This window comes from Anopheles coustani, chromosome 3 (assembly GCF_943734705.1).
Source record: "Anopheles coustani chromosome 3, idAnoCousDA_361_x.2, whole genome shotgun sequence".
Classification (NCBI taxonomy): domain Eukaryota; kingdom Metazoa; phylum Arthropoda; class Insecta; order Diptera; family Culicidae; genus Anopheles; species Anopheles coustani.
Genome location: NC_071288.1, coordinates 62,716,106 through 62,741,733, shown reverse-complemented (window position 1 = coordinate 62,741,733; position 25,628 = coordinate 62,716,106).

Below are 25,628 nucleotides of genomic sequence, written 5' to 3'. Positions count from 1 at the left end.
ATTGGAATACCAGAAAAATTGTGCCACTGGAATGACACCAACATTTGCCACCGCATTGGTCTACTATTATGGAGCGGCAAGCCACCGATCGGAAAACCACCGATAAGTAAATTCCTATCTTATCTACGGCGAGTTCTGCTTTGCTGGAATAAAATGAAGATCGTAACTTGATCCACCAATTTTTTTTTTATTTCATTCATAAATAATCCCACGGACTACGCGGTTCCAGTGAATGTCTTAGGAACTAATTTACAATAATCACAAAAACTTAATCTAACGAAAAATGCGCATCAACAAAAAGTCTGGCTTTAAATGTGGAATGTAGATGTAGATGTCGATATGTGGAAGTCGGATGCTGGCTAGGCTTTGTTAAATGCTCAGCACATAGCGGTCATCGGTGCAAAATTAGCGTAACGCGTCCTGCTGACTAATACCCCCTAACCCTTAAGAACTCCCTAGTCCGCAATTGTCGGTATGGTGCATTAAATTCAACTAGCTCTTGCAGGGATGGAGCGTCAAAATCTCCACAGATTAATTTAGCCGCAAACATAGCTTAAGCTACTGAAGATAATGGGACTGATACGGGGGAGGTAGGTTATTGTCCTCCCATCGTAGTGAACGAATAGCTAGCCTAGTAAATCGTCGTTGAATATCTTCAATTCTGTTACACCTCAAAGTGTGGGGCCCAAATAACACTACAACATTCAAGAGACGATCTGACAAGACTTCTTGTTTCTTCTAAGGCTTCGTGCCTAACATTCTATTCACCTTCAATCAATAGTAGTCTTCAATTATTAGTGTAATGTTAGTATTCAATATGTTAGTTAGTTTGCTTAGCTCCGCATGCTGCACGCATTCACCCATTTATATTTTGTTGTTGCTTTAGCTTTTCATGTTTTTGTTTTCTTTTTACTTTGTTTGTTTCTCACAATTTTTGCTTAGCTTGCATATCATTTTTGTCACTGATTATGGTCACGGTCGCCATGGCTCTCAAGTCTTAAAAATCCTTGATTCCCTAGCTCGGCCACCATATCAAAGGACTTGTATCTTATGTTCAACTAGCTTGACGCCCCGGCGTTGCTCGGTGAAGAAAAGGTTGAGAAAAGATTTATGGTTTTACTCTTTACTTGAAAGATAGAATTAATTTATTAGTTACAATAACGGCATATTTAAATGTATGAAATTGCATGAATTTCCCCGTGATGTATAAACCTTAGGGTAACTATGTTGGATACACCTTGACATTTGTTTACATGCTTGTTTTGTTTGTGTTAGTTAAACTGAGTTTCAATTGTAAAATTTAGATGATTTTATCAAAAAATAATGATCTAACAAACCTTCAACAACATCTGCAGTACTTAAACTTAATGTGTGAAAAGTTTCAGAAGCGACGGTTCAGTATTGGTCGAGTTTTTAGTGTACACTGAACTCCATACATAAAAAAAAAGCTAAAATATGTAGTAGATTTGCCAGAAACCACAGCATCCAAACACTGGTCCTAGTTAATCTTGTTAAACTCAGAGAAAAATCCTCATTCAACAGCAGTATTAATTGTTTTTCCACACCTAGTGAGGATGTTGTCTGCCTCCAATAGGCAATATATGAATTTACCATACCATGCTGAAGAAGCTTGAGAGAATGAAACGTTGGTGCCTTTTACGTGGCATTCCGGTGTTGTGACAAGGGATATCGACGTCATGTTCAAAGATTGGGTTTTGCAATCATAAGCAACCAGTCAGGTCAGGTTGATGCACAGTGCAGCAACAACAAAGATTGGCACTCTCCGGTTTTCAGTTGTTAACAAGCCGATGTCCATGAGCAAAGACCGAAAGTTTCAATAATCCTTTTGACACTCGATTTTTTTACTTGATGACAATATCACCGAGATGTCATCAGCGTATGCAACTACTAAGTCTCCAGGTTCGCAGCATATGCTATCTATTTGACTTAGTAGGGGTTGCAAGTACAGGACAAACAGATGCATTGATAATGGATCCTCCTATCGACATACAGATCTCCGAATTAGGATAGCAGGTGATAGCGATCCACTGACTATAATTTGGGCATGTTCTCCAAACTTTTAAACAATCTTACCAAGTATGGATTGAATCGCATGTTTTCCATGTTGGTCAGCAAGAAATTTCTATCCACTCTGTCAAAAGCCTGGAACAGATCAAACGATATTAGCTTCCCTCATTGCTTTTATGACTTGTATTGTATTAATTTTTCTTTTACCGATAAAATAGCTTGGTAAATATGTGCTGGTTTGTTGATGCGTTTTTGTGCCGGCGATATGATTTGCCTTTGTTTTATGATTACATCCAGCCGTAATTTCATAATTCTTAAGAGCAATTTGTAATCGATGTTGAGCAGAGATATTGGGCAAAAAGATGATAATGTAGACCCTATACCATCTTTTCCAACTAGAACAATTACTCCTTTCACGAACTGTTGAGGAATCTGTCCATTAAGGGCTTTATTCATTTTTTTTTATGTGGCCCCAAGTGGGACAAGGCCTCTCTCCGAGGAGAGTTTTCGGTGACCGAAAGACGGTATATTAAAGATCGGTGGTCAGCCGTTCGTAATACCGGGGGGTGCCAGACTCGAGATTCGACCCCACACCTGTGGCATGGTATTTCCTCGCGCTACCGCTGTGCCATGGGCACCCCCAGGGCTTCATTCATAATAAGCACTAATTCTCACCGATCCACTTCAACGGACACCTGAACGGAGCGGAACTAGGGGAGTCCAGCAGCGGCGCAGACAGAATTGAGCAGCACATTAGCCAGGAGGTAGATGACGATGTGCTCCCACCATCCTTGGACGAAGTCACTAGTGCCATCAAGCAGCTGAAACAGAACAAAGCAGCTGGCAGCGATGGGCTGGTGGCAGAACTATTCAAGATGGGTTCGGTAGAGCTTGCCGTCAGTATGCACCAGCTAATTGTGAAAATCTGGGAGCAGGAAAGGATACCGGAGGACTGGAAGCTGGGTGTCATCCACCCAGTGTACAAGAAGGGTGACAGAATGGACTGTGCCAACTTTCGAGCCATCACAGTCCTCAATGCCGCCTACAAAATCCTATCCCAGATACTCTTCTGCAGACTCGCGCCCCTTGCTACAGATTTCGTCGGAAGCTACCAAGCTGGGTTTGTTGGAGGCAAATCCACCACCGACCAGATCTTCACTCTACGGCAGATCCTCCAGAAGTGCCGGGAGCACCAGATCCCGACGCACCACCTCTTCATCGACTTCAAGGCGGCCTACGATACCATAGATAGGAAGGAGCTATGGAAGACCATGCGGCAGTACAGCTTCCCCGAGAAGTTGGTTCGACTGCTAGAGGCCACAATGGAGGGGGTGCTGTGTAAGGTGAGGATTTCGAACATGCTGTCGGATCCGTTCGAATCTCACCGGGGTCTGAGGCAAGGTGATGGACTCTCCTGCCTTCTATTCAACATCGCTCTGGAAGGTGTCATGAGAAGCGCGGGCTTCGACATCCGTGGCACGATTTTCACCCGCTCTCTCCAATTCCTCGGCTTCGCGGATGACATCGACATCATCGGGCGGAACACTAGGACGGTGTGCGAGGCGTACACCCGACTGAAACGCGAGGCCGCAAGGATTGGACTAATGATCAATGCGACGAAAACAAAGTACCTGCTCGTCGGAGGCTCTGACAGTGACAGAGCCAGGCTGGGGAGCAGTGTATCAGTGGACGGCGACGAACTTGAGGTAGTAGAGGAGTTTTGCTACCTCGGCACTGTCGTAACTCCGGACAACAACGTGAGCTGTGAAATCCGGAGGCGCATTGTTCAGGGGAATCGTGCCTACTATGGACTCCACAAACTCCTGCGGTCCAGATGGCTTCTCCCACACACGAAATGTGTCATATACCGCACGCTGATAAGACCGGTCGTTCTCTATGGGCATGAATCCTGGACTCTGCTCACGGAGGACGCCAACGCCCTCGCAGTCTTCGAGAGGCGCGTGCTCCGGTCTATCTTTGGCGGTGTGTACGAGCAGGGCGTGTGGAGGAGAAGAATGAACCACGAGTTAGCTGAGCTGTATGGCGAGCCGGACATCCTGACGGTGGCGAAGGCCGGCAGGATTCGTTGGTTGGGGCATGTCATGAGGATGCCGGACTCATGCCCCACCAAGAAGGTGCTCACCAGCGACCCGCCCGGCACGAGACGACGAGGAGCTCAGCGAGCTCGGTGGATGGACCAAGTGGAGCAGAACCTGCGAGACATCGGATGCGACCGGGGTTGGAGGGCTGCAGCCATGGACCGAGCTACCTGGAGAACGATTGGTGACCAGGCCATGTCAGCACGACGTGCTCAACTGTGAGCGGGCCATTGAAGAAGAAGAAGAAGAAGTCTCACCGAATGATTCCGAGTGTGCGGCTGAAGAACTCAATCGGGATACCATCTGGCCCCGGAGATTTTCTCGGCACTGATTTTTTAATAGCCAAGACGTCGAATTGTATCTCATCCATGCAACCTTGTAGTCCTTTGTAATGTTCATATACATACTTCTTTATGTCTTCTATATCTCGCATAGTAATTCCCTCCTCGGTCGTCAATTTGTCGATGCACGTAGCCTTTGTCCCAACTGAAAGGTTGTGACACTTTCACCGCTCATTCTGATCTCATTAATCTTTTCAAATTCTTCATTAAACCGCTTTTGCAGTAGAAGCATTTTACCTTTTATGCCTGCGTTCAGTTGCATATAGAGGGCATTGTGGTGTTGACGGTATTCTTGATATTTCAAACTAGTTTTCCATCTAAAGAAAGATTTTTTCTTTGGCTTCGCGCATTGAATGCACCAGTCGATCTACGAGTTATGATTCCGTCTTTGCCTCGTCCAGGAATTCCATTTGGCCTCAAACTCGTCTATGTTTTCCTGTGTCAACACATGTGGTCTTAGTTGCCAATATCCGTTTCGGCGCTCGTCGGGAAGGCTTGCCGAAGCAAGCATAATCGTGCTGCGATGGCTTTATGGTCGGAGAAAGTAACATGGAGCATGTGTGTATTTCTTCAGTGAGCCTTAATGTTCGACGATACGTATAACCTATCTATGCGAGATCCAGAGCCTCGTGCTATGAATGAGTTCTCCACAAAGTTTCCTCTCATGATTTAACGACATTTTTAAGCGCAAAGCTGATGTTTCCGCCACCAGTGGCGTCCTTAGGCGTGAGTTCCGAGTTAAAATCACCCGCTAGCAGCACCTGCTGGGTTGCATTTCATAGATGACTAGCCAGTGTCCGAATGAAAAAATTCTCTCTTTCTTGTCTCCGGTGGCTTCCAGAGGGCGCATAAACGTTACATAAAGTTGTTCCATTTTCGAGACGTAGGCTGATGAGTATTGAATCTACACTACGCTCAACATGGGTAAAACTATAATGATCTTTAAGTGCAATCTCTTACACTGTCCGCATTTATCGTCCTTAAAAACGATCTGAGAGCATTTACTTTCGTCGGACTGGACATCGCGCTTATATTAACAGACACGAAATTCAAAGATTTTAATATAATTTGCGCCATTTCTGAGTAAAGTACCAAAAAATCAGGACGGCATGCTTAGTCCATCTCTATGTCCGATGAATTTCTTGGTTCGTCGATGATGGCTTTGCTGTTTGCAATTGCTTTGTCTACTACGTTTTTGGAGTCTGTTTTAGATTTTTTTATGGACGTCCACCTTTTCGTTTTGTCTGGCTCGTGATGGATGACGATGAGGTCTAACTGTCCGTTGCTTCATCTGTCTTTCTCTTACTCTTTGGGGCTGAGGTTGGTGCTTTGAATGTTTCATCTGATTTACCGTCCTCTTTTGCTTTTTGCGCCCGTGATAATAACGGATCTTTTGGTGCCATTAGGTACTCCGTTGCTTGGTCTATCTTTTGTTCTGCATCGGTCACCAGCTCTGGCGCTTGGATGACACTCTCCACACCCGCGTTCTGTGCTAGTGTAGGTGCGTTTGCCAGCGGTACAGTTTTCAGTGCCTCGTTATTAGGCTTTAATATGGTTGCGTCCGAGGTGAATTTGTCGTTTGCACTTTGTTTTAGCTGTTTTCTGTTTTGTGCGCAAGTCATGCCGTGGTGAACTTTCTGCTCGCAATTACGGCATGTCTTGCTCTGGCCACGGTAAGTGACCAATGTGGTCTCTCCCTTTATTGTCACGTATGATGGAATTGGGTTTTCAACTACCATCGAGACATATCGGTATCCGTCTGGAAGCTCCTTGCAGGGGAAATTCTCTCCCCATACACCTTCCCGGATGCTGGCTATTTTGCCGTGTTTGCTCTTCAACAGCACGAAGAGCCGCCTCCGCACTGTTCATCTGCACGTATGCCGTTTGGGGGATCCCTTTAGGTGGATCCTTACTCAATTCACTGCTGCTGGCCCAAGCTTGGACCAGAAGGTGGTTGCTTGTAGATTCGTGGGACGCTTCGGCACCTACGAGTAATCCACTTGAAACGATCTCGTTGACACCGACATTGCTTTCACACTCCGTAGCTAAACACGTCCGATCGCTCTGTGTCTCGGAGAGGAACTACTGCGTGGGGGCGAACGGAGATGCTCCACCTATACGGAGATGCTCCAGCTACGAAATTCTAACCCAACTTGCTAGCTCATGTTTGTTTACGCGCACGTTACGGCAAGGTTCGTTATTACTTAAAGACCAAGCGATAGCGATAACAATTCAAATGGTAATCTAATTGGACAAGAAAGTCGGGGATTAGAACAATGTTTCTTACCACAAAGTTACTGCTCAGCCACTGAAATCTACAATTCGACTGAAGGAATACGCTGTGTATGCTGGGATGCGATTGAGCACAATTACAGCTCTTGGGCCGCGTTTATACCTCCCGCGCTTAGTGATTCCAACTAGCGCCACGTATACGGGTGCGAGTCAATCGCACGCAACCGCCGATACGTATCCGAAAAATTCATTTTATTTCCATAATTTTGTTTTTAATAAGTTTGAAATAATTTATTTTATCTGAATAACGTGGAGGCCCACGGGACACGGGCAAAATGGGCGAACGGAGATGCTCCACCTATACGGAGATGCTCCTGCTACGAAGTTCTAACCCATCTTTCTAGCTACAAGTTTGTTTACGCGCACGCTACGGCAAGGTTCGTAATTACTTAAAGACCAAGCGATCACGATCACAATTCAAATAGTAATCTACTTGGACAAGAAAGTCGGGGATTAGAACAATGTTTCTTACCACAAAATTACTGCTCAGCCACTGAAATCTACAATTCGACTGAAGGAATACGCTGTGTGTGCTGGGATGCGATTGAGCACAATTACAGCTCTTGGGCCGCGTTTATACCACCCGCGCTTAGCGCTATACTCCCCACACTTAGTCAAGCTCTTAGATCTGGAAAAAAGGTAGAAAGATCTGGAGCTTATTGTAACTGGCAAGGCTGTTCAAGCCTGCAAGGAGTCTCATGTAGCTGTCCGACCTTTGCGAATCCGGATGCATGCGTGTCCGGAATGTCGAGAATCGGTTTGCGATTAATTTGGCGCATGATAGATCGGAGCACGTTGGGGCTTTCGGGGAAGTCCTGCTCTTTGCAGTTCGTATACGCCAAGTGGTGGCGTACGGGTGTTGCACGTTGGGCTCTCGTTACAAAGATATTGGACATCGTTGGTCCCTACGCTAATCTTGAGCGGCATTCTGTCTTTTAGGTGGGTGTCCGTGGTTTTCCCCTTTTACTATAGTGTTAAGCATATTTGGCTTCTTCGCTATGTTGAGCGGCCCATTATTTTGTTTATGCTAATCAACTATGAATAAGTACGAACTGTGATGAATTAATGAACTCCAAATGGGGCTTGGGAGTTGAACCTAGCCCTAAAACAATCCGGGAGTACGAATAATACGAATACTAAGCCTAAAGGGTAGGTCTAGTCTAGTCTCGCGCTGGTCGCTGCTGTCTTCAGGAAGTTTACTGCTGACGTGCCATCGTTGGGAGATCCGTGGAGACTGCTGACGAAGCCTTGCATTCCGTTGGGATTGTATTGGAAACGTTGGCGTTGGCGAAGACATCTGATCTGTTTATGTTGCCGAAGATAGCTGCGCTTGTGGGTGGTACATCTGCGCTTGTGGGTGGTGTTCTTAACAACTATACGATTTGATTCGTAACTACTCCATCCCCAGAAGAAGCGCGTTTCGAGCTTCTTGACCAGAGCTTCTTGCTTTGATGGTTTGTCGTTTAAGCAGAACGATTATAAGGATTGTAATAGAGAGAAGAACATTCAAATTGCCATGATAGAGGTATGTTACTGGAACTTGATCGATTCTAACGTTTCTCGCGTTTCTGTGTGCATTTCATGTATTTTCAACTATAGTCGAGTGGAATCTTTCGAATAGACCGTTGCTTTCGCTGTGGTTTGCTGGAATAAAATGGATTTGAATGTTTAAGTTATTTGCCAAACCTCTTATTTCTGCTGATCGTAGCGCTGGTTCGTTGTCGCTCACGATCAGTTCGGGTGTGCCGTTTTAGGAGAACAATTTTAGTAATCCTCTGCGGACATCTGTAACTGTTCTTGATTTAATTGACATGAGTATACCGTATCGTGAAAATTTATCTATTGCTGAAAGGAAGATACATGGTTGTGATAATAGAATATCAATGTGGACTATTTCAAATGGATGTGTAGTGCTGGAATAAAATGGATTTGAATGTTTAAGTTATTTGCCAAACCTCTTATTTCTGCTGATCGTAGCGCTGATTCGTTGTCGCTCACGATCAGTTCGGGTGTGCCGTTTTAGGAGAACAATTTTAGTAATCCTCTGCGGACATCTGTAACTGTTCTTGATTTAATTGACATGAGTATACCGTATCGTGAAAATTTATCTATTGCTGAAAGGAAGATACATGGTTGTGATAATAGAATATCAATGTGGACTATTTCAAATGGATTTGTAGTGTTGGGGGTGCGTCCAATATGTACCCTGTATGGGTATCTGCGAAATATGCAATGCAAACAAATATAACAGATTTTTATAAATTGTTGGATTTTATGTTTCATCTTTGGGAAAAAGTATTGTTTTTCTATTTTTTTTTTGTTTTCTTTGATTCCTCTGTGAGCTGATGCATGTATTTTTTCTATTGTATGATTTTGTTCTTCAGGCGTTTTTAAGTCGGTTAGGAGCTTTTGAGTATTAACGATTTTGAATGTTTTACATCTGCTGAAATAATTTTTGTAAATTATTTGAAGGGCGTTTATTATACTTTCCGGACACATTATACAGTTGGATCTTCTGGGATCCATGTATTTTTTGAATATTCTAATTATGGCAGGGATATCGAAAACAAGATTGGTGATTGTTCTTCGAAAAATCCTTGTAAAAATTTGCTCGTAATGGTCAGAATCATTGTTCAGGTTGTGGTTCGATTTTGAGTATGATTTGATTACTGAAGCACAACAATGGTTGTTCCGTGCATTTTATGAATTCTGAATCGTCTGTATTTGCTGAGTGTGCACTTATGTTACATGAGGTACTCTCACTTGTGTTTAACTCGTTATTTATTCGTGAAATACTGTCTGCGACTATGTTTTGTTTCCCAGGACGGTATTTAATTTCATAATCGAATTCGCTCAATGAGAGGCGCCAATGGACCAATCTATTGCTTGAGTTTTTTAGATTCAAGCCGTATGTTACCGGCTTATGGTCGGAATAAAGTGTGAATTTTCGTCCATAAAGATATGGTCGAAAATATTTGAATGCCCACACTACTGCAAGTAGTTCTTTTTCTATTGTGGAATATTTCTCTTCGGATTTATTTCATGTTCTTGATGCGAATGCGACGGGGATCCTTGGGATAGAACAGCTCCTATCGCAAAGTTTGAAGCGTCTGTGGTTAAAACAAATGGTTTTGTGAAGCCTGGGTATTGTAAAATGTCGCTTCCAGAAACGATAGCCTTGCATTTTTCAAAAGCTGTAAGAAATTCTGTGGAGTATGTCATGGACTCTCCTTTTCTTAAGAATTTGTCAATGGTTTTGCGATTTTTGCGAAGTCACGAATGAATTTACGACAGTAACCTAGAACTCCTAGGCATCCTCATAGTTCTTGTTCATTTTGTGGGATAGGCCAGTGCTTTATAATTTCGAGTTTGTCGGGGTTGGGTTTAACTCCATCGGGTGTTACAATGTGACCTGGAAATGTAACTTCTTTCAGAAGAAATTCACTTTCATGCATTTAAATTTTCATATCATATTTTCTGAATGTTGCGAATATTTTTGTTAAACTGTCCAGGTGTGAGGCTGAAGGAGAGAATAATAAAGGATGTCCCCGAAAGTATAAGCACGATTAAAAAAAAGTTGTTCAAGTAACTGAATGTTTATTTGATAAACAGTGTTTATGGTGTGATCTCAACTATTTCCCAAAAAAAAAAAAAAAAAAATTCAACCGTATGCTAATACATTTGAACTGACGTCTCCCATCAGGTTCAGCACAGACTTGTCCTGAATGATTTTCGACACTTTCTTCTAGTCTTTTCGAAAACATTCGATGTTCTTCGCAGCTTTAAAATGTTTCCTCAAATGTGTGTTGTGCCTCAACAGAGGCCAAATCCGGCCAAAACAACACTGGACCAGCAAACGTCGATTCAAACACTCCCGGATGTAGATATCGGTCCTCATCGTCTCCGTTGTCACAAACGGCTCGGACATCATCCCGCGCTCGCAAATGGCTTGCCACACCATCGTCTTTTTTCCGAACCTTTCGAGAAATATAGATTTGTCGGCTTCTTCGACATCCTGGTTTTCAGGCACGGTGTAGTATTGATTACCCAGAAGAGTTTTGTAGTCAAAATTTACGCACGACTCATCGTCCATCACGATGAGGCTTGGCGACACAGCAGCTCGTCGTACAGCTTCCGAGCCCGATATTTAACGCTTGCGGCCTTTGTACTCCGTTTCGGGTTCTTTTCTTTTATTATAATTATGAGTCGAGGGCGAAGAATTAAGTTTTTTTAAAAACAATATTCTTTATTGCTAATGAGGCATGTCCTCTTCTCTTGAGTTCTAGACTAAAACTGATTAATACTAACTTGGCTTTGCCTAACTGTTCCTAGCTGTGAGTGTGCGCGAACTGCTGATTCGGCGTCTGGTGCAGCCCGTGGGAACCGGTGGTGCTCGTCTCGGTGGTTCTGCTGAGTCGGCGTCCTCTGCTTGCTCGTGGGAACCGGTGTAGCGCGTGGTGCTTGCCGGTGATGCACGTGGCATTTGGCGGTGTCGTATGGCATGTGTGCCCAACGTAACTATATATTTTCGAATTCATTCTTGTCTTGGCACGTTGGATGTTACTCTTTGATGTACCTAGTTTTTGAGCCACATCGCGAACGGAACTTTCCTTTCTTTGCCTGAACGCTTTTGCTATTTCCCGGTCCAACTGTTGATCGACTGGACCAGGATTTCGGCCACTTTTCTACGCATCCTCGAAGCTGGACTCCTCCCGAAACTTTTGGATGGCGGTTCGTACGGCTCCGATACTCACATCTTACGATTTCGCTAATTGAGTTAGCGAAATGTTAGGAGTTGAGCACCATTTGTGCACAAGGCTTTTGCGCTTTTCGACGGAAATGCCTCGCATTTAAACAGACGTTAATGAAAAAAAAGCTTCAATGCACTAGCTAGAAGCTTTGAACGTTATCAAACAAGCATAGCAAGAATCAGCTGTTTTACGTCATCCGTCTACTAGTAACGTCATTTAGAAATCGTGATTACACTTTCGGGGACACACTTTAATACGATTATCTTTATGGATGATGGACAAGACAAGTACGACCAATGTACTCTCTCGGCACATTATCCATTACTCGCTGGAAGGTAGAGGGTGCAGTCTTCAGACCGAAGGGCATTCTGAGAAATTCATAAAGGGTGTCCCCGAAAGTATAAGCACGATTTAAAAACTAGCTAAAAAATAAAACCTGTTCCAGAAACTGAATTATTGTTTCATAAACTGTGTTTGGGTTCTGTTCTGGACTATTTTTGACAATTTTTTTTTTTAATTTTATCGTATGCTAACGACCGCACTTTTGATCTGTCGCCTCCGATAAGACTCAGCACAGACTTGTCGTGAACGGTTTTCGACATTTTTGAACGGTTTTACAGTGTTTTTGAAAACTGTCGATGTTTTCTGTAGCTTTAACGTGTTTTCTCAAGTGTGCCTTCGTTAGCGCCCTAAATATCTCAATTGGTCTGGTCTTGGTCGACTCATCGTCGAGCTGATGAATGAGGATTGGCGGCACAGCAGCTTGTCGTACAGCTTCCGGGCCCGATATTTAACGCATGCGGCCTGATTTGCCCTCCCTTCCGATTTCTTTTGGTTTTTGTGCGATTTAAAATCTTGCCTTGGCAACCTTGGACGTTACTTTTTGAGGTACCCATTTGTTGAGCCACATCGCGAATGGAATCTTCCAATTTTTGCTTTTGACCTTTTCCCGGTTCAACTGTTGGTCGACTTGACCAGGTTTTTGACCACTTTTCGGCGTATCTTCGAAGCTGGACACCTCCCAAAACTTTTGGATGGCGGTTCGTACGGCTCCGATACTCACACCTACCGATTTCGCTACTTGCCTTACACTGTTGCGCTTTTTAACGGAAATTCCTCGCATTTTAACATAAACGGTGGAAACAAATAGTTTCGATGCACTATCTAGTAGGTTTGAATGTAAACAATCAAACACCCGAAGAATCAACTGTTTGGCGTCATCCGTTTTCCAGAAACATAGTTTAGAAATTGTGCTTATACTTTCGGGGACACCCTTTAGTGTCAATTTTCAACAATGAATGCGGTTTTCGGAATGTCCGCTTCATCAACCTCGACTTGATGGAATCCAGAGGAGAAATCGAGTGTCGTGAAATACATTTCAATTTCAATTTCAGTTTATTAATTTATCTGGCCTTATGGCCTACATAAATATTATGACTAGACTTAACAATTAAACGCGAACATGACGTAAAAGACGATAGACCGAATCCGCAGTCATATTCATATCTAAAGAATGAGCAGACAAACTATAAGCGGATGTCATCACGAGCAACGTATCACGAGCACACAAAAAAATACGACGTAAAGAAACGCTTAACACAGATCTATATCTGAGGTCTCGACTTGGTGCGTAGAAAGCGATTTCTGATAGAAGAAACGGAGCATCAATTTGGTCAGTTAGTAATTTATGTAGAGAAACAACCTCGGAAATCGTCCTCCGGCGTTCCAGCGTGTTAATTCCAAGCAGCAGGCACCGAGTTGGGTGAACCGTCCGGCAGGGACGCGCCGTTCCATCAGGGAAGGCGAGCCAGAGCTACTCGAGTAAACCTGCGTTGGGCAGCTTCTAAACGATCGATCCTATTCCTGTGCACAGGTGACCAACCCAAATTCGACAACGGGTAACACTAAACTGCACTACAAAGATTTAAGGCACATCGGGTCACTAGCATTTGATTTGCTTACAGTATGGTAGCATCCACATGCGCGTTAAGGCTAAGCTTAGAGTCTAGTAAAATGCCAAGATCATGTATAACATCACAGCGAGGAAGATCAGTGTCACAAAGCTTGTAGTTAAAAGGAATCGATTACTTTTTTCGCGTAAACGACATAACAGAACATTTACTAACATTTAGTGACAAACCGTTGGATGTACACCAACAGCTAAAGACGTTCAACCAGTTCAAACATGAAACTATGGTCTATGGCTATGGGTGACGTCGTTAATAAACAGAATAAATAAGAGGGGTCCCAGGATGTCTGTAATGTTCGGGATCGGATAACGATCATCAACAGTTTTTTCGTTTAACTTTTTGTAGTCAATTACTAGTCTCCATTTTTGTTTACCAGAAGCATCTAGCTTCTTGGGAACTATCCAAACTGGGGACATCCATGGGCTACTGGAGTGTCGAATGATGCCTTTGCTCAAGCATTTTTGTTATCTGACGCTGTACTTCTTCTTTATGACAGAATGGGTAACGGTATGATTTTGCATGAATCGGCAAATCATCTTTTGTTTTTATTGTGTGTTTTATGGCGTTGGTGAATGTTTTGATCAAGAGCTGGTGTGTCTGTAACATTTGGGTAGAATTCGCTCGTGCCTGTTTCCAAGTTGTTGATTTCAACATTCATATAATTGTCATTTAAATCGAATTCACATGGCTGATCAGAAAAATTGGAAATCAAAACATAGCATTGTTTATTGCGTGCGGTGTATAAGCCACAATGAATAAGTACTTGTTCTTGAATGAATAGGTCATTTTCGATGAGAAAAACTTCGTCTTCTGAGTTAATAGCTAGACGGATTTCTTTCCTTTCATTTGAGTTAAGATTGATTTTACTTTTTTGGGATACTTGTTGAAAAGTTTTATTTTCCGTTTGGAAATTCTAGTTCGTTCGCATCTGTGCGGATGTATGTTTTTAAGCTTTTCAAGGTCTCATATACCGTCGAAGAAGTCATGTAAGTTGAAGACGAAAAAGGTTGATTTTCCTATTGTAGTAACCGGAATAGTAACGGTCAATAACGGGCTACACGTACGAAGCTTACAGGAACAAAAGGGTAATAACGGAGGGCTTCACGTACGAAGCTTACAGGAACAAAAGGGTAATAACGGAGGGTTTGGTTGGATAATTGGATCGGCAATACGGAAGAGCGAGCTAGCCGATTGGCTTTGGCTTTGCAGCTTCAACGCATTTTTTTTCAGTTTGGAGAGCATTAATGCGTGCTTCCAACGGTCGGAGAGAATCGCATTCCGCTTGGTGGTAGTTGTATTCCTCTATGGTAGTAAATTTACTTTAGGTACGTGCTTTAACTTTCGGAAAGGGAGGAATTTTTGGCATAGGCAACCACTTGTCTTTTCACCACACGACTGGTTGGACGATACGTATTTTTTCCTTTTCACTAGTAATGCACTTAAAACTTGTATGTTTTTACGTTTTGTAAGAGAGTTTTGGTATGGATAACGATTTGCCTTTTCACCTTACGAATGCCACGGGTTGGACGCTACGTATTTTTCACTCACTTACACTTAGTAAAACCTTCATAGCTTACCTTTTGTGTTGAATCGAAGATTTGATTGATACCTGCATTCCACGTGTTGCGTTGCCAGGGAGTCCAGTTGATGTCCAGCTTCGGTTGAAGAGTAATTTATGGTTGTAGGTTCAGCGTTGATTTGTATTTTGGAGAATAATTCCTAGTCCACTTCTCCGAATTGAAATTCATACTTGAGGAACTGCCATAAATCGTCCGCGTGTTGGGAGATGGTGTAAAGCGGATGATTCCACTTAAGCCAAATAGCCCGTACGACTGCGCCAGTTATGTAGTAACGTTAGGTGACTAGTTGACCAGGCGGTTTTTATAACAGGGATGGTCCCTTTTCACATCTGATCGAAGAAGTCATCACTTAATAATGTTTTGGCAGGCTTACTCTTTTTTGAGTTGTATTATTTACTGTAACCTTGGCAAGTGGGTTGAAATTAGTATGCTGCGCGAAAATGGTGGGGTTTTCGTATGGAAAGTTTTGGAGGGAGATGTGGGAAATTACCGTTTAAATGTACATACTGCTTGGATGTTGTTTGCTTCGATTTTGCCTTTTCGGTAGTCATTTTATTCGCGCGAACTGGGCATCCGAAGTAATTCACCGTATGATTTCCGTCGCAGTTTGCACAATTTAGCTTGTGCGTCGGAAGAATTCCGTCCGTGGAGGCCTTTGCCGTCGCACAGTTTGATGACCCGTGGGGCTCGACGCACTTGATACACACCGGAGGTCGATAGCAGTTTGCTGCTCCGTGGCCGAAACGTTGGCAATTCTTACACTGCATTATCGAACTGCTGTTCGAAAAGTAACGCCATTTCACTACATGATGTTCGAGGGTAGTGATGGAGCACAACAATTTCATGTCAACGGTGCCTTTTTTTTAAGTGCAGGAGGTACACAGCTTGATCGTCGTACCGCTTTTGTTTTATCATCAGTTTTTTTACGTTCCCTGGTGTGACGTTCTCATCGTTTAGTATACGCGTTACCTCTTCTACAGGCGTGTCCGTCAGTCCTAACAATACCACCTTTGTGGTTTTTTCCTCGTCCAGTGTTTGTGTTCGTAGATTTAAGATGATTTACAATGGCTCGAAAATCATTACTTGTGGTAGTGCGTGCCAGGGTACCGTTATTCGTCACGAGTGTAGTGTATTTAACGACTCCGGCAGCAATTATTTTTTTATGCACATCTCCTACGTTCACACTCGCTACCACTATTGGTGGTGGTAATTTGGCTGACGGTCTGGTGGTAGGTGTGACGGTGATCTCTTGATCCTCAATTGTTTGAAGAATTTCAAACGGACTCTGTTCTTGTCTGCTTGTTTTCCGCGGATTTCCAATATCCACCGAATTTTGAAAGGGCATTGAAGTTCGCCTCTCGCCATTAGTACTCTTCCTACGACCCATTTCTTCTACTTTGAAAAATTCACGGAGTAATTTGCTTGACTCGATTGTGTGCGTCGTGGTTTGCTACTCCCGAAATACGTCCGATCGCTATCGAGTATAGATCAGTACTGACAAGTCTCTCTTCCCAATAGTTCTTCTGCATCATAGTTTCCCGAAGTAATGATGCCTTCAATCAGAATAGAGTTGATCGCATATTCCACTTCGAAGTCATCTGACCCGCTCGAAGATTACAAGTTTCTTTCTTTTAGACCGGAGGAACCCTCCGACTAATAATTCTACGAGCCTTCTGTTCTTGCTACTTCATTGTCTAATTTCTATCCCTTAAATACTAATTTAGTACTGAGTAGTGTTGTGCTTAATGAATCTTTCGATGAGATTCATTCATATGAATCTTCTGCAATGAGTGATTCGATTCACGAATCGAATCTTGAATCCGATTCGTAAGATTCATGAATCTCCACGATTCACGGCTATCGTTGGGTGGATTCTGTATGTTCTTTTCTTTGACTGATTCTTCTCCCAGTGGACCTAAGTCCAATACAGCTAGTTTTGTGGTGGGCTTATGATACTCTCTTGCCCCTACCCTTATTTTTGCTGATCTCACCTGACCGTCTTTCCCCGGGAATATCTCCGTAACTCTTCCTTTCAGCCACTTTCCCGGCTCTCGTCGGGGTAACCACAACGTCTCCGACTTTAAGCGGCCTTGTCGGGTCGATCCACTTGCCCCTTTATACTATTTTTGGCAGATATTCGTTAATTCAGCGTTCCCAATAGCGACGCGATATGGCTTGAACTGTTTTCCAGTTGTTTCAGTCAACTAACTGCTCAGAAGGTTTTAATAAGGTGCTTCTCCGGAGCACCCTATTAAAAAGAGAAATGGTGGCAATGCCTCGTCGTCTTCTTTGCTGCTCGGTATGTGGGTCAGCGGCCTTTTGTTTATGATGTATTCGATTTCGGCTAGAAATGCCCTAAGAGCTGGTTCTTTATAGTTTTAATTGCTGGGAAGGAGACTCTTACGATTCTTTCCCAAGCTCCTCTTAAGTGGGGAGCCCCTGGCGGGTTGAAGTTCCATTTTATGCCTTCTACCGCTCCTTGTTCGATGAGTCTCTTCATTTGGTTATTGGCACCAACAAAATTTGTACCGTTGTCACTGTAAATATTCAATAATTTTCCTTTTTATAGCAGCCTTTTTCCGATACCGTATCGAAAGCGGCGGATTATTTGAGCCGCGTCCCGGGGGTGTATATCTTCCGCCGTTATCAGTCCGAAGTCCCTTCCGATGTTGGCCAACTCTGCAGAGTACACCTCCTTTAGCCTTTGCTCCTCTAGAGTCAGGATGAGGTGGCACGTTCTAATCCACAGGTATTGTGTCTTGCGACACAGCGCCTTTGTATCTTGTTTTATGAAATTTACTCTTGGCATTTTTTGTCAATGATTTTGTTCTTTTATGTTTCAGGCTATTTCTGTTTGTGCTGGCCATTCACGTTTTGTATTCTTTTATATATAAAAACGTTAAGTGTTAACGAGTTATCTTTAAAAAATAATTTTATTCACATCAGGTGAACCTGTTGTCTCAAGAGTCAGAATTACACTAATCGATTCTTATTAACTAGGTACTGGAGCTAGCTTCCGTGTTTCCTATTCTTATTTCTTTCTTGCACGTGCTGCATCGGCTGGTCGCTAAGCTGGTCGCTGTTGGTCGCTTTCCGCTGACTCCGCTTTGAAGATACGGTGCCCTCGGCTGGCGTTGCTTTGCTGACGCTGCTTGGCGCTGGTACTGTTGTTCGTTGCCATGCGATCATGCGGTGTCGATGAACTGCTTGCCGTGCAGTTATTGTTTGGTGCATACCGTAACTATATATATATTGATTTTTACGTCGTACTCAAAGTTATTTTTCTATACTGTTTATCTTTATGTCGTTGGTTATGTTTTAGAGGGTCTGATTGCTATTTCGTTCCCACCGTGTGGTTATGACATTTCGCCACATAGGTAGCGCATGCTGAAAGGCGTCCTGTTTCACTTACGCGCGCGCTTGGAACTTCTCGCGTTTACGGCTATGACTGTCGCGCGTGGATCAGCCGACTGGAGGTGATTTTCCGGCTGGGTTAACTCTCCTCTTGCTAAATTTGAGGCTCCGTCCGAAACACATCGTTGACTGCTGGTGGTAGATTTCGTTTTGTATCGATTTCAATTTTGATCGTGTTCTTCTTTCGCTTGACGCAAACATATATTGTGACTATGATGGCTACTAATATCGGTGTGATGAAGGAGCTGGTTATCGACCATTGCCATGACCATGAAAAACTATTGTTCTCCAATTTAATCAGTTTCATCTCGCTCCATAGATCCTGGTTTAAATATGCAGGTGTTCGAGGCTATTGCTATTTTCTGACGTTTTTCTACCTCTGCTCCATAGATGGGTAGATATATAGCGGAACCCATGATGTCCATCGTGTTGTTTTTGATAAGTTTGAAATCGACGAAAACCTCACACCAAAGTATCGCATCAGGAAAGATCCGAGGAGGTTTTTTGTACTGGTGCCGTATGTTGAAGATAGCGTGAAATTTACTGTTGAGCTGATGAGTATACGTATGAGATGTGTCCAAATTTTAAATTTCTTTTTCCGCCGGGTTCGATACGTAATCGTAGGTCGCTGCCTCGTCGTGCAGTAAATTTGGTACGCATCTGCTGTCGTTTTCTCGTAGATCTTCCATGTCGTAAAGGGTTTTATGCAAGTTGGAAACGATGTAGGTGTAGAATTTGTAGGAGAGGTGTGATAAAATTATGTATTTCGGATGAAATATTGGAAGAACAGAAGCAACTCGCGTGTTCACCGCCAAACAACCAAAGGAAAGAGAATAGTTCATATATTTACAGGATAGTTCATAGTTCAATAAATGACAAACGTCATAATAGAAACGTCAGTGACAGTCAAGCTGCACATGAACGAGTGACAGAAATTGTCACTCAACAAGGTGAGAACGATTGGGTACATGTATTTTCTTATGGTTATTGTTACACGGGTAACATGAATCTTCTTATTGATCTCTTGCCTCAATAGAGGTACGCTAATTTTTTCTTTATGCAGGTAACTGTTAAGTCTAACTCATGCTGACTGAACAACGTTTGTTGGAAAGGAAATGTTTTGCCTAAGCACGAAGGGCAGCCTGTATCTGTAATGAATTTCGAATGAAGTAAATTTGGTCGTAGAGTGTATTGAATTATTGTACTTGTGTAATGCCAGTGTATCGAGTGGATTTAGGTGTGGATTTTCTGATTCGGTGATCCTGTATAATTCCAAGAGTGTCGAATGAAACCTTTTTACGATACCGTTCATTTCACTCCTGCCTGTGGCTGTTACGAATGGTTTGATATTGTAGACGTTAAAAAATTGTAAAATTTCTTCTGAATTGAAAGATTTTTCCCCATCCATTACAATTATGTCAGGAGGTTCGTGCTTCAAGACCATTTCCTTTAGTGTTGGAAATACGTCTATTTTGGCCCTCGATTTTATCTCCTTTACCTGTGCATATTTCGAAAACTTATCAATGCATGTCAGAAAATGATACTTTTCCAGAAAAAGTATATCAATTGGGGCGATCATGAAATCGTCGTTTTCGGAGTCGCTAAAATAAGCGACCGCTAAAATGTAGCTGTCGCTGCTCGAATTGGTATAATGAGGCTGTTTTCTGTTGAGCAGGCGCTTTGTACGACGCGGTCGCCTGAAGCAAAGCGACTCGCAGTAGGCGTTTATTTTAGAGAACAGGAGATTTTGTGGAACGTTTCAACAAGCGGGTTATTTCTCGGTGCAGATTTAGTTCTGACCAAGTGTGAAGATGAATGTTTTAGCATCCTTAATGGCGGTTGAATATTCTAGCGAAGAAGAAAACTTGAACCTAGCTGTTCATCGAAGAAATCTACGCGTTAACATAGACGTGTTGAATTTATCCGATAAAGCGTACGTATTCTTGCATGTAAGCGAATGTTTGAAACTAAAATTGATTATTCATTTATTTATTTCTAGATTTCTTAGTAATTTCAGGTTGTCGAAACCTTTGTTCTTAAATGTTCTGGACAAAATAACTTCACCAATCTCACCAAAAAATAGTGGTGGCATCTCAGCTAAAGAAAAACTGGCTGCCACATTAAAATTTTTGGCACAAGGATCCTATCAACCCGGCGTTGGGAACGATTTAACAATTCCAATGGCACAGTCAACGTTTTCTGTAATTTCAACCAAACCATTGCTGCATGATCCTATCTTAAGGGGGACTATTGGTTGATCGCCTAGGTTTATAATTTCAACGTTGGATGATTTTATGATCGGTAGAAGGCAAAAGAAAATTTCCGCGAGGGTGAAAATCTGAAAAGATTAAATCTATGAGTTTCTCTTCCTTCTTTTTGTTTTGTTTTTATGTCTTTTTATGTTTCTTCTATTTTTGAATGTAAGGTTTTTAACATCGTGAATGATGACTGGTTTTGCTCTTGGATCTAATTTTTTCCGAATATTGGGAATTACGAAAACTTCATCATTTTCATTTAGTGTGGGGGGGTCCTCCTTGTTTTCGTTTCTTTTCAACTGTGTTTGTCTAGCATTTTCCAAGTTTGTTTTCACTTTTGCGAAAAGTTCTTCTGTATTTGGACGATATTCGTTTCTACGGTTGAAGATAATTTCATTTGGTGTAAACTTTGTTGAAGAGTGTACTGAATTGTTATGTGGTGGATATACGGTATCCATAACTCGTGGTCACCTTGTATCAACGCATACTGCGTGAAACCACTCGGGGTCGCGGACTTATCAAAGCGGAGGGTTTGTCATCGTGTACAACTTGAACTTAGATGAAAACTCAGAAGTTTTTAACTTACTGGATGCGCGACGGGCATTACGACCACGTCCGATCAGTGTCCACCGAATAGTTCTCTTTCCTATTCGGCATCGATTTATTTATACTGTTTCTTAAGGCTAGTTTACAGGTAGTTGGACAAGTGTTGGGTTTGAGACTGACCTACAGTACTGGGTAATCAAAATCGGACACTTCGAGTTCGGACACTCTTCCTACTTTGTGACACATTTATCAGTTTCCTAGAATTATAAAATGCCATGAAAACTGTGCAGTGGGCTTCTTCTACCTCCCTTCTACACGATATTGTCAAAAGAGAATCAAAAATACTCTGTTCTACGAAAAAAAATGGGGAGCAAACGAAAAAAGTCTTCATATCACGCTGGGCATTCAAAGTCGGACACCTTTAAGTTTATTGAATAAATATTTTATTAGTATTTTGTTGAATATCCATTGCAATCTATTACAGCCTGCAAACGTTTGGGCATGCTTTGGGCCAATTTCAAACAATAGTTTGCATCCATTTTATGCCATTCTTCTTTCACTATTTCTTCCAATTGTTTCAAATTGGAAGGCTTGCGTTTAGCAACTGTTTTTTTCAATTGATACCAAACATGCTCGATTATATTAAGGTCTGGTGACTGTGGAGGAGTTGCTAGTACTGATGGGCAATTATATATCAACCACATTTTTGTCATCCAGGCCTTATGCTTCGGATCATTGTCCTGGTAGAACGCAAAGTCATTCGCTATGCCCAATTGTTCAACACTAGGTTGAACATTTGCCTTCAGGATATCAACATAATATGCAGCATCCATGATTCCACGTATAATATGAATTTTGCCGACACCATTTGCAGTCATACAACCCCATAGCATGATGGATCCTCCACCGTGTTTTACGGTTTTTATGGTAAATTTTCCATTATACTCTTCCCCTTGTTTTCTCCACACGTAGCGGCGGCCATCAGATCCGTGAAGATTGATTTTTGTCTCGTCCGTGAACAGAACCTGCCAGAAACAATAATAACAAACTTAATAGCATTAAACATATATTTGCAACAGGCCAGCTGTGAATACCTTTGACCAAAATTCCATATCTTTATCGATATATTTTTTGGCGAACTCGAGCCGAAGAACTCTATTCTTTTCCGATATAGCCGGTTTTTTTATAGCCACTCTACCAAATAAATTATGTTTTCTTAGATAGCGCCTTACTGTTGAAGAATCGACATCAATGCCCCTAGTATCTCTAATGTTCTGTTTTAAGTCGGAAGAGGTCAGGAAGGGATTGGGTCGAACTAGTCGCATAATGTGTCGTCCATCTCTATCATTAATTTTGCGCTTTGATTCGTTGGTAGGCTTTTTATTAGCTATTCTACCATCATTTTTGTATCTTTTTATGATCTCGTGAATGGTAGATTTGCTTATATTAGTGATTTCACTGATATCTCTAACACTTTTACCCTTCTCCATGTTAGAAATTACAATTTTTCTAACTTCAACAGTTGTTTGCTTCGGCATCGTTAAAACGTACTTGTTCTACAAATTGGTAACCAACTACTGAAAGCAGTGATACGTTCTAGCTTATAACTCGCACAAAATTGTTCATATCGTACGAAAATTCATAAAAAATCGAAGTGTCCGACTTTGAATGCCCAGCGTGATATGAAGACTTTTTTCGTTTGCTCCCCATTTCTTTCGTAGAAAAGAGTATTTTCGATTCTCTTTTGACAATATCGTGTAGAAAGGAAGTAGAAGAAGCCCACTGCACAGTTTTCATGGCGTTTTATAATTCTAGGAAACTGATAAATGTGTCACAAAGTAGGCAGAGTGTCCGAATTCGGAGTGTCCGATTTTGATTACCCAGTACTGTAGTTTACAAACTTTTGTTTATCGATTCTATAAATGCTGGTTGGATAATTTTGATGTTTTTAACGACTTTTTGTATTCCTCAAACAAAACGTTAAACGACTTTTTGTATTCCTCAAGTTTGAAGTCTACTATCGAATCTTTCTTTAAACATTTTGAGAGTGGTTTAGTGAGTTTTGAATAATCTTTAATGAATCTACGGTAATAGCCTGTGAGCCCTAAAAATTGTTTGATTTCTTTTTGAGTTTTAGGTAATTGCCAATCCAAAATGTTTGTTATCTTATCCGGGTTTGGTTTAATGCCTTCAGGGGTTATTGTGTGTCCCAAAAATTCCGTTTCTCGCTTTAAAAATTCGCATTTGTCTAGCTGAATTTTCAAATTGAAATTTGCTAGTCTTTCCAGCACAGTATTTAGATTCTTAAGGTGGGTATTCAAACTTTCTCCAATGACAATTATGTCATCAAGGTATACAAAACAGATGTTTCCTATGAGTCCTGTCAAAACGCTATTCATTGCTCGTTGGAAAGCTGCTGGTGCGTTTTTTAATCCGAAAGGCATTCTTGCGAATTCAAAGTGCCCTTTGGTTGTGGAAAATGCAGTTTTTGCACGATCTTTGGGGTCCATTTCTATTTGATGGAATCCTGACTTGAGGTCTAGTGTTGTAAAATAGGCAGATTTCCCGAGGTTATCTAGGATTTCTTCTATTTGTGGAATCGGGTATTTATCTTCTACTGTTTTCTCATTTAATTTTCTATAGTCTATGACAACTCTTATTTTGCGTTTACCTCAGGCATCTAGTTTTTTAGGTACTACCCAAACTGGTGAGAAATAGGGGCTGGTAGAGTATGTAATTATTCCATTATCCAAAAGTTCTTAAATTTGTTCCTCTACATCGTGCTTCTAGTGATGTGGATATCTGTAGCACTTTGTAAATGTAGGTTTTGCGTCAGTAGTTATGACCCTATGTTTTATTATGTTTGTTGATGTAAGCTTTTCAGACCATGTAAGGTCTAATCGGATCAATTTACTAATATCTTGTTCAGTGAGGATTTGTCCTTTCTCTATGGGTATAGGAGTGATTGTTTCGAAATTGTTTACTTTCAGATTGATTTGTTTGTTTAGTATTTTTGGAGGTTTGGGTTTATCGCTTTCGATCATGAATGTGGTTTTCTTGTCAGTTGCTGAGTATAAGCCTGGTTGAACCGTAACTCCATTATAAATTTGGGTCGGTTCGTAAACAACCCAATTACCTTCCCTGTTTGTGGGGAGAGTGACGTAATGGTGGTACGTTTTTTACTCGGATAATATTTCTCAAAAGAAAGGGTTACTCCAGATATTTCAATTGTACCTTTCTTGTAGTTAATGATGGAGTTATTTTCTGCTAAGAATTCGGAACCTATCAAACCGTCAAAAATTTTTTGAAAATGTATTTCATAATATTTTTGCAATGGAATATCTTGTCCTAGAAAATTGTCTTTACCCTTGCCATGCATTGGTTTCGATCCCATTAGGTTTAAAATTGTAATGCCTTTAATTTTTTTGGATTTCTGTAGTAGTCCTGGTGTTATTAGATTTTTGTTCGCGCCTGTATCTAAAGGGTGTCCCCGAAAGTATAAGCACGATTTCTAAATTATGTTTCTGGAAAACGGATGACGCCAAACAGTTGAATCTTCGGGTGTTTGATTGTTTACATTCAAACCTACTAAATAGAGCCTCGAAACTATTTTTTTCAACCGTTACTGTTAAAATGCGAGGCATTTCCGTCAAAAAGCGCAAAAGCGTTCTGCACAAATGGTGCTCGACTCCTATCATTTCGCTAAGGCACTTAGCGAAATCAGTAGGTGTGAGTATCGGAGCCGTACGAAAAGTTTCGGGAGGAGTCCAGCTTCGAGGATACGCCGAAAAGTGGTCAAAAACCTGGTCCTATCGACCAACAGTTGAACCAGGAAAGAGCAAAAGCATTCAAGCAAAAATAGGAAAGTTCCTTTCGCGATATGGCTCAACAAATGGGTACCTCAAAAAGTAAAGTCCAATGTGCCAAGGCAAGATTGAATTTAAAATCGTACAAAATCCAAAAGAAATCGAAACGGAGTGCAAATTAGGCTGCATGCGTTAAATATCGGGCCCGGAAGCTGTACGACAAACTGCTGTGCAGCCAATCCTCATTCATCAGCTCGACGATGAGTCGGCCAAGACCAGACCAATTGAGATATTTTGGGCGCTAACGAAGGCACCCTTGAGAAAACATGTTAAAACTACGGAAAACATCGACAGTTTTCAAAAAAACTGTAAAACCGTTCAAAAGTGTCGAAAACCGTTCACGACAAGTCTGTGCTGAGCCATATCGAAGGCGACAGATCAAAAGTGCGGTCATTAGCATACGATTAAATTTTTATAATTTTGTTTTTCCACAAATAGTCCAGAACAGAACCCAAACATAGTTTACGAAACAAAAATTCAGTTTCT